An 11,968-nucleotide genomic window follows, 5' to 3' on the forward strand; every position below is an offset into this window, starting at 1 on the left:
TGGACTCCCATAAAATGAATAAATATAATAAATATAAAATAAAATAAAAAGAGAGGTGTCGTTGTACTCCTTCGCCGGATTCCAACGTCTCTCTCCCCCACTTTTTTAATTTTTCTTATTTTAAGAAATTAAAAAAAAAATAAAATAAAATTAAATGAAATAAAAAAGGGCGAATAAGTATATACCAGCTCAGTCCAGCGGTTTTTTTTGCGCCGATCGGCGCCGCGGGTCCCACTAACGGTAGTTTACATTTTACCAGATATACCCCTCGGATGTTCTTTTCCTGACGGGTTTGTCCCTAGACTAGGCCTGCCCCTAAAATCACGCCTGTCAGAGTCCAAAACGCATCTCCGGGCGCACGTGGTTTCTTTGTGATAACGTGGAGATGTGTGGACCGTAGGATCTGATGACGTGGGGACAGATCATGTGGGATTGACGTCTCCCGGTTAGTAGAATAGCGTTAGGTCGAGTAACCACGCGTCGCTATCTGGACCGTCCTTTTTTCGGGGCACAGAACATCATCCTGCCGTTGGATTTTGTCGAGGTGAGGGCAACGGGAATCTCGTGGCAAGTTGAATCGGTCGACGAGGTACGGACTGAGAGAAGGTGAAACATCTGAAGGCAAACGAGCCTGGTTTGAATTCGAGTTCAAGTTGAAGGAGGTCAAGAGTTCGATACTTAGGGTGTGCATCCCTTGCTAAAAGGTTAAAGCCCACAAGGAGCTGGTGTCGACGATTTATGCCTCAATTGCAGGAACCATAGTTCGGCAAGACATGCCACTAAAAATAGACTTGAATTTTTTTTTCTTTACTCGGAGAAATCGCCCCAAGTGCGGAGACCGAGTTGCACGGTATCTGTCCATGTCGGCGTAAAACTCCGAGGGCTTAACTCTCGACTCCATTTTCGAAAAGAAGAAGAAGAAGCTGAATCCGAGACAAAACCAATACATTGTTTCAAAGCTGAAAGCAATAATGTTTGGACTTTGAACCTTTTGAACTGTATGCCCGGGATGACTTGTTTGCAAAACCGTATGTATATTGCTTCAAGGTTTCTTGCAGGGAAACACTTTAAGAATTTGTCTTGCATTACATTATGTGATTAAAATATATTTATTGACTGACTAGATGCGCTAAGCGAATGCAACCACCTTGTCTGACTTTACCTCGTCCATTATATTTTATTTTACAACTTCAAACAAGCTCTTTACAAGCTGAGCCAACCAAGAGAAGCTACTTTCCCTCGAGAGGTATGCCTAAGGGCACGTTGGAAGAGAGAAGGATGTAAGAAAAGTGATGCAAATGAAAAATTCGTACTGGTTTTCTGACCTTCCAAACGAAAGATATTATTTTGCTGAGAGTTTTTCTAAACTTTACTCTGATAAAAAAACATTCCTCCACGAAAGAGGTGGATCGAGGAATGTTTCCTGCTTCGAGAAAATTTATTTTTACATTCCCCACCTAGCTCCCAGCTCACCACCACCACCACCCACCATCTCATCATCACCACCACCCTCCTCCTCTCTCATTTTTTTTCACATTTTTTCATTATGTTTTTCTCAAGCTATAAAAACAAGCAAAAATCTTTTCTTTTGAAAATTTTCTCACATAAAAAACTCTAGTAGGCAAAACTTTGTTTTCTCATGAGAGTTTTTCTCTCTTCCAAACGTGCCTTAAGAGATAAAGTGATTTCTTATAAGAGGGATGAAAAACTATTTTAACATAAAAAATCTTTTGTTTTTCATTTATTACATGTACACCACTACATACTTTTCATGAAAACGTTTGTTTCATGATCTTCTTAAGAAAGTGATATATCTTCTTTCATAAGAAAGCGAGTCACTTTTCTATAAAAGAGAACTAACCAAATGTCCTAGAAGGAGACATTTGTTACACTCTCACTCAAGAGAAGCCTCTTTCTTTTGAAAAAACCACTTTGGAGGAAAAATGCTTCCTAAGAGAGGAGTGGTATGAATTCATTTTGACAAAAAAAAAACTGTCTTTTTGTGGTTATCTAGGTCTCACTACATGTATTTCTCATAGACATGTTTGTTTCACAAGAAAAGAAGCCCTATTTCTTATAAAAGAGAGCCTCTTTAATTTCATGGGAAAATGCACGAAACAAACGGCCCCTTATTGAGATAGTGGCATAGTTAAGTTTTCCACCTTGACTCGTGAGCTGGCTCAACAACCTAAGCCTTGCTGCAAAATGAGATCGTTGAGCTTGTGAGCAGGGCTGTCAAAGGGCCAGGATTGACTTGGACCCGACCCGTACCAAATCCTATAGGGTAAGGGTTTGGTAACAAAGAAGGAAAAGTCTGACTAGAACCGGAGTTGGATACAAAAGGTCCAATTAGTATATAGAGTCGAGTATGGTTTGTGAAATTTCATACCATGCCCAGTCCAAACTGAGTTTGAATTCAGACCTGTGATTTTTTAATGTAAAATTGATAAAAAAATATTATTTTATCGAGTATAGCCTGAGTTTTGGTTCACGCAATCCTTATAAGATCTGAGGGTGCAGACCCGATACCAACACCTCAAAGTCAGATCGAGATTAAGTCCTACATGAGTCTGAATTTTTGGTCCGATCCTTTGACACCCCTACACGTGGATGAATGGATCAAAGGCAAAAAGTTGAGACATATGTGATAAGTGAAGGTGGTAGCTGCTAAACACTCATCTAACCAGGTTTTTAAGGGTTTTTTTTCATGTTTTTACTTAAAATTGACTATACAGATATATTTGGCATGATCGATTTATTAGGAAACAACACTTAGAATCATATTTCTCAAATATTTTAAAAAAATCTTATACCATCATTTTTTTAAACCTATTATAAAATCATACCAGAGATGATCGAGAGTCCATTCCTATAAAAATCAGCATGTTCTAAGGGTTAGGTAAGTGAAAAAACAGGGTTTTGGGTTGGTCTCTCTACCACCAACCAAAATTTTGCAAAGCAAGTTATATGTCCCCCCCCCCCCCCCCCGAACAGGGCAGTTAGCTACATCTCATGTTCGGGGGTCCCAAAGAGCACCACGTATGTAAGCATGTGCGTCTCGTATCCCCATGTTTGTCAGCATTAATTAGCGTTGGAGTTTGATGCGATTGCAAAGACTTAAGTACCCTCTCCTCCATTGGTGCAAAAAAAATGACGATTCTTGAAAAGAAGTGGTTGTAAAGACTTAAGTGCCCCGAAGATGATTATTTAAGACCCAGTCTCTGCACTGCAGGATTATCTGAGAAAGAAATCTCTCCTGGAGGAGGCCATGAACATCAACCCTCTCACTCTCTCTCTCCCTTCTATTTCTGCTTCTATGCACATCCAACAAAAGATCTTACATTGCTCCATCAAGCACCGGCTAACCTGCACATTGATTGTTATGAAGCCTGATTCAGAGTTTTTACCCTTACAGGAGGAGGGTTTGGGGGCTCATCCCATCGTGGGTAGCATCATTCAACTAAATGAGTTGTAGATCCTGATTCAGAGTTTTTACCTTTACAGAAGAGGGGTCTGGGGGCTCCTCCCAACGTGGGTAGCATCATTCAACTTGAAGAGTTGTGGAGTCTGATTCAAAGTTTTTACCCTTACAGAAAAGGGGGGTCTGAGGGCTCCTCCCAGTGTGGGTAGCATCATTCAACTTGAAGAGTTGTGGAGTCTGATTCAGAGTTTTTACCCTTACAGAAGGGGGGTCTGAGGGCTCCTCCCAGCGTGGGTAGCATCATTTAACTTGATGAGTTGTGGAGTCTGATTCAAAGTTTTTACCCTTATAGGAGGAGGGTTTGGGGGCTCCTCCCAACGTAGATAACATCGTTCAACTTAATGAAAGTTGTGGAGCCTGATTCAAAGTTTTTGCCCTTACAGGAGAAGGGTTTGGGGGCTCCTCTCAGCGTGGGTAGCATCGTTCAACTTGATTCGTTGTTGAGCCTGATTTAGAGTTTTTGCTCTTACAGGAGGGGGGTCCGGGGGCTCCCCCCCCGGCACGGGTCCCGGGTGTCGTGGTCAAAAAATGCACAGGGTGTCGTGGTGAGAAAGACATATGTTTGTTCCAAGCAAGGTTGGAAGAAATCAATGGAAAATCCAACAGGGAGCATGCTTGAATCAAGATGTGGATGTCAAGCGAGAATGGTGTTGTGCAACTCAAATAACACAAAATAATAAGGGTCTGGTTTTTAGTTAAAATGGGGAATAAAATGATAATAGAAATTGCTTAAAATTTACAGGAATAAACTAGACTCAATAACAAAGACACCATTTTTTACGGATTTGGAATATGACCTCCGGTTAAGGAGATATGGCCCTAACAAGTTGGTCCTAATTCGTGTAGCGATTTACAGCGATTTGCTTACTGAATAACACTATAAATCGCTATAACGATTTGCAGAAGACAGTACAAATCGCTATAGTGAGATTCAAAAACACTATAAATCGCTATAGCGATTTGCGGAAGACACTACAAATCGCTATAGTGAGATTCAAAAACACTATAAATCACTATAGCAATTTGCAGAAGACACTACAAATCGTTGTTGAAAAGCCGGATAACACTATAAATCGTTGTGGGGCTCGTTGGAGACCCGAAAATACTACAAATCGCTGTAGGAAAGCCCGATAACACTACAAATCGCTGTTGGAAGGCCCCAAAAAAATTTGGTCCGGAGGGCGCTGCTCCCCGCTAGAGGCGACCCTCCCTGGACCCCCGCCCGCTGACCACGCAGCGGGATCCACACCGGGGGGGAGCCCCCGGACCCCCCTTCTGTAAGGGCAAAAAATCTAAATCAGGCTCCACAACAAATCAAGTTGAACGATGCTACCCACGCTGGAAGGAGCCCTCAAATCCTTCTCCTGTAAGGGCAAAAACTCTGAATCAGACTCCACAACTCTTCAAGTTGAACGATGCTACAGTCAGTGTGTAGGTCAGTCGGTGTTTGATGGAACAATGTAGGATCGTCTGTTGGATGTGCACAGTAGAGAGAGAAGGGAGAGAGAGTGAGAGGGTTGATGTTCATGGCCTTCTCCAGGGAGAACTCTTTGCCTCCCTTGATTTCTTCTCTAGAGAGAGAGAGAGAGAGAGAGAGAGAGAGAGAGAGGGTTTTACAGTGTTTTACGGAGAAAGAAGAAGAAGACTTTGAAGAGTCAACATCATCCTCGACTTTCTGGATGGAGGACATGTTTGTCCTTTTTTTGAACGGAGAAAGAAGAAGAAGACTTTGAAGAGTCAACATCATCCTCGACTTTTGGATGGAGGACATGTTTGCCCTTTTTTTGAACGGAAAAAGAAGAAGAAGACTTTGAAGAGTCAACATCATCCTCGACTTTCTGGATGGAGGACATGTTTGTCCTTTTTTTGAACGGAGAAAGAAGAAGAAGACTTTGAAGAGTCAACATCATCCTCGACTTTCTGGATGGAAGACATGTTTGTCTTTTTTTTGAACTGTTTGTTTTTTCTTTTTTGAATGAAGGGCATTTTTGTCATTTTTTCAAACCATCACTTTATGAGAAGAATAGCAAGAAAGGGTACTTAAGTCTTTGCAACAACACCAGAGTCCGATGCAAAGTTATGTCAATATACACGGGAATACGAGCCCCATGTGCTTGTATACGTGGTGCTCATTCAAAGCCCCGAACACAGACGTGGGATTCAGTGAATCATTGGGGGAGAACATACACCACCCTCTCAAAATTTTGGGGTCCTTCTAGTTCCTTACGTGACATGACGTCCTGAGATATTTCAATCCAGTAAAGTGCTAGCTTAGTCCATTTGTGTGGAACTCACGTAAATCACCCTGATTTCAGCCTAGGGATGGCAGTGGGGGCGGGGCGGGGGACAAGGTCTCCACCCCCGCCCCGCCTCAAGATTAGAACCTCCATCCCCGCCGGGGATGGATTTGAACCTTCACCCCGCTGTACGTCCTCCATCCCTGGTTCAAACGGGGATGAGGCGGGGTGGGGGACAAGGTCTCCACCCCCGCCCCGCCTCAAGATTAGAACATCCATCCCCGCCGGGGATGGATTTGAACCTTCACCCCCGCTGTACGTCCTCCATCCCTGGTTCAAACGGGGATGAGGCGGGGTGGGGCTATTGCGGGGAAAAGTAGCGGGGATGGGGCGGGGCGGGAAAAAGTGTACGTCCATCCCCGCCACCCTCGGATGGGGATGGATTTTAACCTTCGTCCCCACCTCCATCCCCGTTTCATACACTTCATCCCCGGTCCAAATGGGGCAAGGCGGAGCGGGGCCCCGCTTTCCGCCGGTCCACTGCCATCTCTATTTCAGCCGGCAAATCCATTCCTCGGCGGGGATGGATTTGAACCTTCACCCCCGCTGCACATCCTCCATCCCCGGTTCAAACGGGGATGAGGCGGGGCGGGGCTATTGCGGGGAAAAGTGGCGGGGACGGTGTCTGGCCAGGTGGGGCAGGGAAAAGTGTACGTCCATCCCTGCCTTCACCCTCGGACGGGGATGGATTTTAACCTTCGTCCCCACCTCCATCCCCGTTTCATACCCTTCATCCCCGGGTCCAAACGGGGCAAGGCGGGGCGGGCCCCCGCTTTCCCCCGATCCACTGCCATCTCTATTTCAGCCGGTAGATCCATTCCATCCGAATTGATGGTGACTAAGAAGATAAAACGGCTTAGCCCGGTACCAACTTAGGCCATAAACTCCTTAGCTCAATCTGATGTCATAAGTGGGGTGTGGTTTACTGATTCTTGCATCATGTTTCTTGGACTAAAAATAAATTTTTTTTTGAAAGGCAGATTCCTGCCAGTTATACAACTATACTATTGGGTTTTGAACCTGCACTCTCTCACAAGACAAGGTGACATGCACTAGCTGCTCCTACCAAACCAGAGTATTTTTAGGTTAACATATCTCGAAGTAGATTTTACATCACTAGAAAAAGTCGCATACTGAATTGGGTAATCTAGATACCGATCCCCACTCAACGAAGCATGTAGATCATAGTGACAAACGTTTTTTATCGGCAATTTTTTGTTTTTCAAAAAACTCGCGAGAAATTGAAAAAATTTCATAAATCTCACATTTTTTCGGCAAAATCTCAGCAATAAAAAAATAAATTTAAAAAAATAAATTTAAAAAAATAAATTTATTTTTTATAAGAAAATAATAATAAAAATTATTTTAAAAAAAAGTACATGATTTTTTTCACAATAAATAGCTGTTTAAAACGTAAATATCATGTTTAAATCGCGGTATTTATGTTTTTTTCATAAATCTCATAATATTTTGAAAATCTTGCGAGAAATTGCCATTTTAAACTTTCAGGCAATTTCTCACGATATTATCTCGTTGTGAATGCCACCAAGTTGATCGGACATTACAAGTTCAAAACCTATGAGTGGTATCCCTTGTGGCTATGTCGAAGCTGGGTGTAATTCTCAGTAGGCAGGGGGACCTCAAGGGTTTTCAACAATGAGAGGCCAGTCAATGTAGGATCGGTGATGCGGGTTTTCACCCGTGAACTATAAAAAAAAAAAAGTAGATTACGAAACAGAACAAAATATAAAAAACCTAAGTTTGATATTTATATATACCGAAAATATGTTTATCGGAGTATGAACTGAGATTTCCATAGTTTATTTTTTTGTTTTTTCTTAAATCTACATGATTTATTTTATGTGAACCAGCTCTCGAATCAGCCAATTATGATGAATTAGTAGGATATTTTAAGGCTTAAAAATTGACGGCTCAAATTTTTTATAAATAATAGAGTATCAAAAAATCATATATTTTCATAGAAAATACATGTTCCGACAGTTGATTCCCAGCAAATAGACCATGCCAAATGCATCTGCAGGGTTGGATTCTTAAAAAAAAAAGTTGGAATAATTGACCGATTCAGAATACAACGACGAATTTTTTTTTTGTGGTTTGGGCAGAATTTGCTTCAAAACAATTTTCAACCTCAATGCAGTACCGATTGCATGAAATTTCTGACCACAATCTTGTTGTCACATGAACACGCTATTTTGGCCGTGTCCATAATAACATGAATCGGACATGTTACGAGTACGACCTGCTAACGTGACGCGGACATGCACAGGCATTATTTTAATAAATTGTAATAGTTTTGAATCATTTTTAATTATTTATTTAATAAAATGTATTTATATATTAAAATATAAATAATAGGTTTTATTGTTCAGTACATATAGAAATTCACGTCCTTGTGTATTATTTTGCAAAAATTTACGAACTCACCTCTTCAACTCGTGTCACGCGTCGGGTCATGCCATATCTTTGTGACTAAGGTGTTGACACGATGTAGTTTTTAACTCCTTTGCGTGGCACGATGAAGGCTCAATTTGTATTTGCACTCAAAACCGGATATATATAGCACCAACTAGGTGTGTAAACGGGTCGGGTTTGGTTCGGACACATGCAGGTGAAACCAGACTTGGCCTCGATTTTGGGGTATGTTATTGGGTCCGGACCCAGGTCTAATCAGACCCACCATAAGAGCAACTATACCCAGACCCGATAAAACCTACATGAACCAGACCCTGGCCATATCCGATAAAATAATATTTTTTTTTATCATTTTACATTGAAAATTGTAGGTCTTAATCGAAACTGGGGTTGGGTTCACAAACTATACCCGGCTCCCTGTATTAATTGGACCTTTGGATCCAGACCATACCTGAACCCTATAGGGTTTGGTATGGGCCGGGTATGTGTAAACCCGACCCGTTGACGTCCCTAGCACCAACCACCTCCAATGATTGATGGCTTTCACTCTTTCAAATCCATACTCACACTGACTCCCGGCTCTCAAGCAGATCCTAATTACTTTTTGTGGCTGGAAAGAGACCAAAGTGGGGGGGGGGGGGGGGGGGGTTCAATGGGTTGGGTTTGGTTCGGTTCAGCCCAGGTGAAATTAACCAAATTAACCCAGACCTGATGATTTGAGATATATATGGTATCAGGTCTGGAACCGGGTCTAATCAAATTCATTATAAGAGAAACCATACCCAGATCTTATAAAGATTCCATGAACCATACCCACACCATACCCGATAGAATAATATTTTTTTATCTTTGTTAAATTGAAAATTTGTGGATCTTAGTCAGAACTCGAGTTAGGCCCGGGTATGGTATGAAATTTTACAAACCATACCCGACTCCATATATTAATCGGACCCTTTGAGTCTGACCCAGATTCTAATAGAACCTTGTTTGTTACCAAACCCTAACCCTATAGGGTGTGGTACCTGTCAAACCCGACCCATTGACACCTCTAGGCCAAAGTGCATAGTGGCATTGGATTTCTAATTCCATTAAATTCCTTCAATCCAAACAAACAATGTGATTCCCTCTTAATCCATTAATTAGTTGGGAATAGAGTTGGCATTTTGGCACAATCAACCAATGACCTCACTTAATTGGTACAACATACCTGTCGAACATTGTCATTATCCTTCTAGCAGGCAAACATGAGATGGCATCAAACTTTTAAATGGTAGTAAAGAGAAAGCTAGGCTAACCCCCATGATGGTGGGACCCACCACCCTTCTATAATTGCTGTAGGTAGCATTTAAACTAGTGCTAGATGATGATGATTAACAATGCTAAACACAGTTCAAAATATTTATTCTTTTACAATATATATATATATATATATATATATATATATATATATATATATATGATTAACAATGATAAACACAGTTGAAAATATTTATTCTTTTACAATATATATATATATATATATATATATATATATATATATATATATATATATATATATATATATATATATATATATAGAGTATGGCTGCTAATAGTTTCTTAGATATTGGGGATGTTTCTTCCCAGTTCCTATGCTTGCATGGACTCCCTCCCATGGACCTACATTTAACTTGCATGAGAATTTTGTGGAAGATAAACATCTTATCATTAAAAAAATTATACTCAATAAGGTTTTCATTGATTATTATTGTCAAATGGCATTTGGGATCTTCCACCTAACAAGAATCTAGCTATTCTATGTTGTTAACAACCAACAATGCAACATGATTCTAAAAAAAATGCAAATGAAAATAAATAACTCTTTGAAACAGATGAAGCATGTCGATTTTTTTTTATATTTACACAGAGAAACTGCCCTCAGGATTAGAAACCTAGCCACGCTGGCTCTGCCTGCCGTAGTTATGATTACTGTATTGGCATCGTAAAACTCTGTGTATTTCACAAACTTCAGCTTGCGCAAGGGATGACGCCCGTGGGATTCGGCCTAGGCCCCATCAAACATGAGTGTTTGCAAATGCAAGATTACTTTTCTTCATCAGGAGAGCCGAAAGAGTTTTCTTCATCAGGAGAGAGAGACCAATCTAATAATCTTTCTAAAATATTTGTTTGTGGTCCTTCAAAAGTCCCCAAACATGACACGGTCCGCACACTAATAATACAATAAATTTCACAAACACGGTAAATTTAATTAGATTTTTTTTTGAGAAGTTGAAATGCGAGAATTGCCCAGAATTACTATTTTGGATCATGATGCTAAGTTATTCTAATCATTTTGGAGGACCTTATCGAGATTAATATTTGTATTTTTCTTGCACAATAAAAGTGCTTATCATCTGTAAAGAGATGGACAGGCTAAAAGTAGTGCATAAAGCCCTAAAATATATTCTTACATACCTTTTTAAAGGTAAGTTGAAATTAACATTTTCTTATAGATTTATAACTCGAAGAAACTGCACCCAGCAGGAAGACCTGGTCGCGCTGGTTCAGCCTACCATACCAACGGTCATCCAGCGACGAGGCCTATCCTACTCGTTGGCTTGAGCAGAGGGGCGACACCCATGAGAATCAAACCTTGACTGCTCGTATAGCAGCCAAGGCCTCACCCCACTTCGCCAACCCCCCTTAGGGCAGTTGAAACTGGCCTTTCTCAGCCCAAATAGGGTTTTGCTTATAACATGGTAAACATGTTTATAATGAAAAGTTTTCGTTTCTTGTTTGCTTCAGCAAGATCCCTTATCAAATATGCAGCACAACAGATGATACAAAAGATCTAAGTTTTTAATCTTATTTATATTAGAAAGGCATTGGAAGAATTAGTATTTGAAGGTTTTTGAATCTCAAAATAAATACTAAAGTCAACCCAAAGTTTGAGTTTAGTAAAAGTGGATGAGGCTAATGTGGAAGAAGAAACTTTAGCTATCATGGTTTGTGTAGTCAAGATATATGGTTATTTTTAAATCAGAAATAACGTTTTTTTATGTTATATTCTGATTCAAAATTCATTGCCAGGCTTATTCAGGGGACTATAAGCTGATAGTGCATCCTCTTAAGATGTTAGACAAACAAAATTCTATGAGTTTAATGGTCAGATTCTAGTTAATTTTTAAGTTTTTTTGGGTCATATTTCAATGATTGGTTTTTAACTTTTAGTGTTTTTTATTAATTAGGAGAGAAGGACTGGATTGTTTGGAGTGCAATGGCATCCTTCAGGGGATGTGAAACAGAATCTGCACTCATGCTTCCTTGTAGTGTTCAACTCCAAAATCGAAAGATGGAGTTGGGAAAGAACATTTCAGACTCTGGTTTGGTTCATTTGGAAGACTCGAAACAAGTTGATTTTTGAAGGTGTGAGGTGGTCTGCAACTCGGATTCTAAGAGGGTCTCATGTCTGCTAAAGAGCATGTTCTCACTGTAATTCGTGTCAATCAGAACGTGACACGTGTTAAAACCATTAAAACAATATTAAAATTTTAATTTAAGTATTTTCTATATTTATTAAAAAATAGCCAATTCATGTTAGTATCGTATCAATTTTCTGTCAATACACTATGTATCGGCCGATACTCACAACATTGGTGTCAAGTGAGAAATTTTTGGTAGCTTCTTCATTGGAAAGCAAGAGATTTGAGAGTTCTTTCATTGGCTATGTCCCTTGCTCAAGTTTAGTTTTGGAGTTATGAAGTTTAACTTAAGAAAT

This window comes from Nuphar pumila, chromosome 14 (genome assembly GCF_984573655.1).
Source record: "Nuphar pumila chromosome 14, dmNupPumi1.hap1.1, whole genome shotgun sequence".
Classification (NCBI taxonomy): Eukaryota; Viridiplantae; Streptophyta; class Magnoliopsida; order Nymphaeales; family Nymphaeaceae; genus Nuphar; species Nuphar pumila.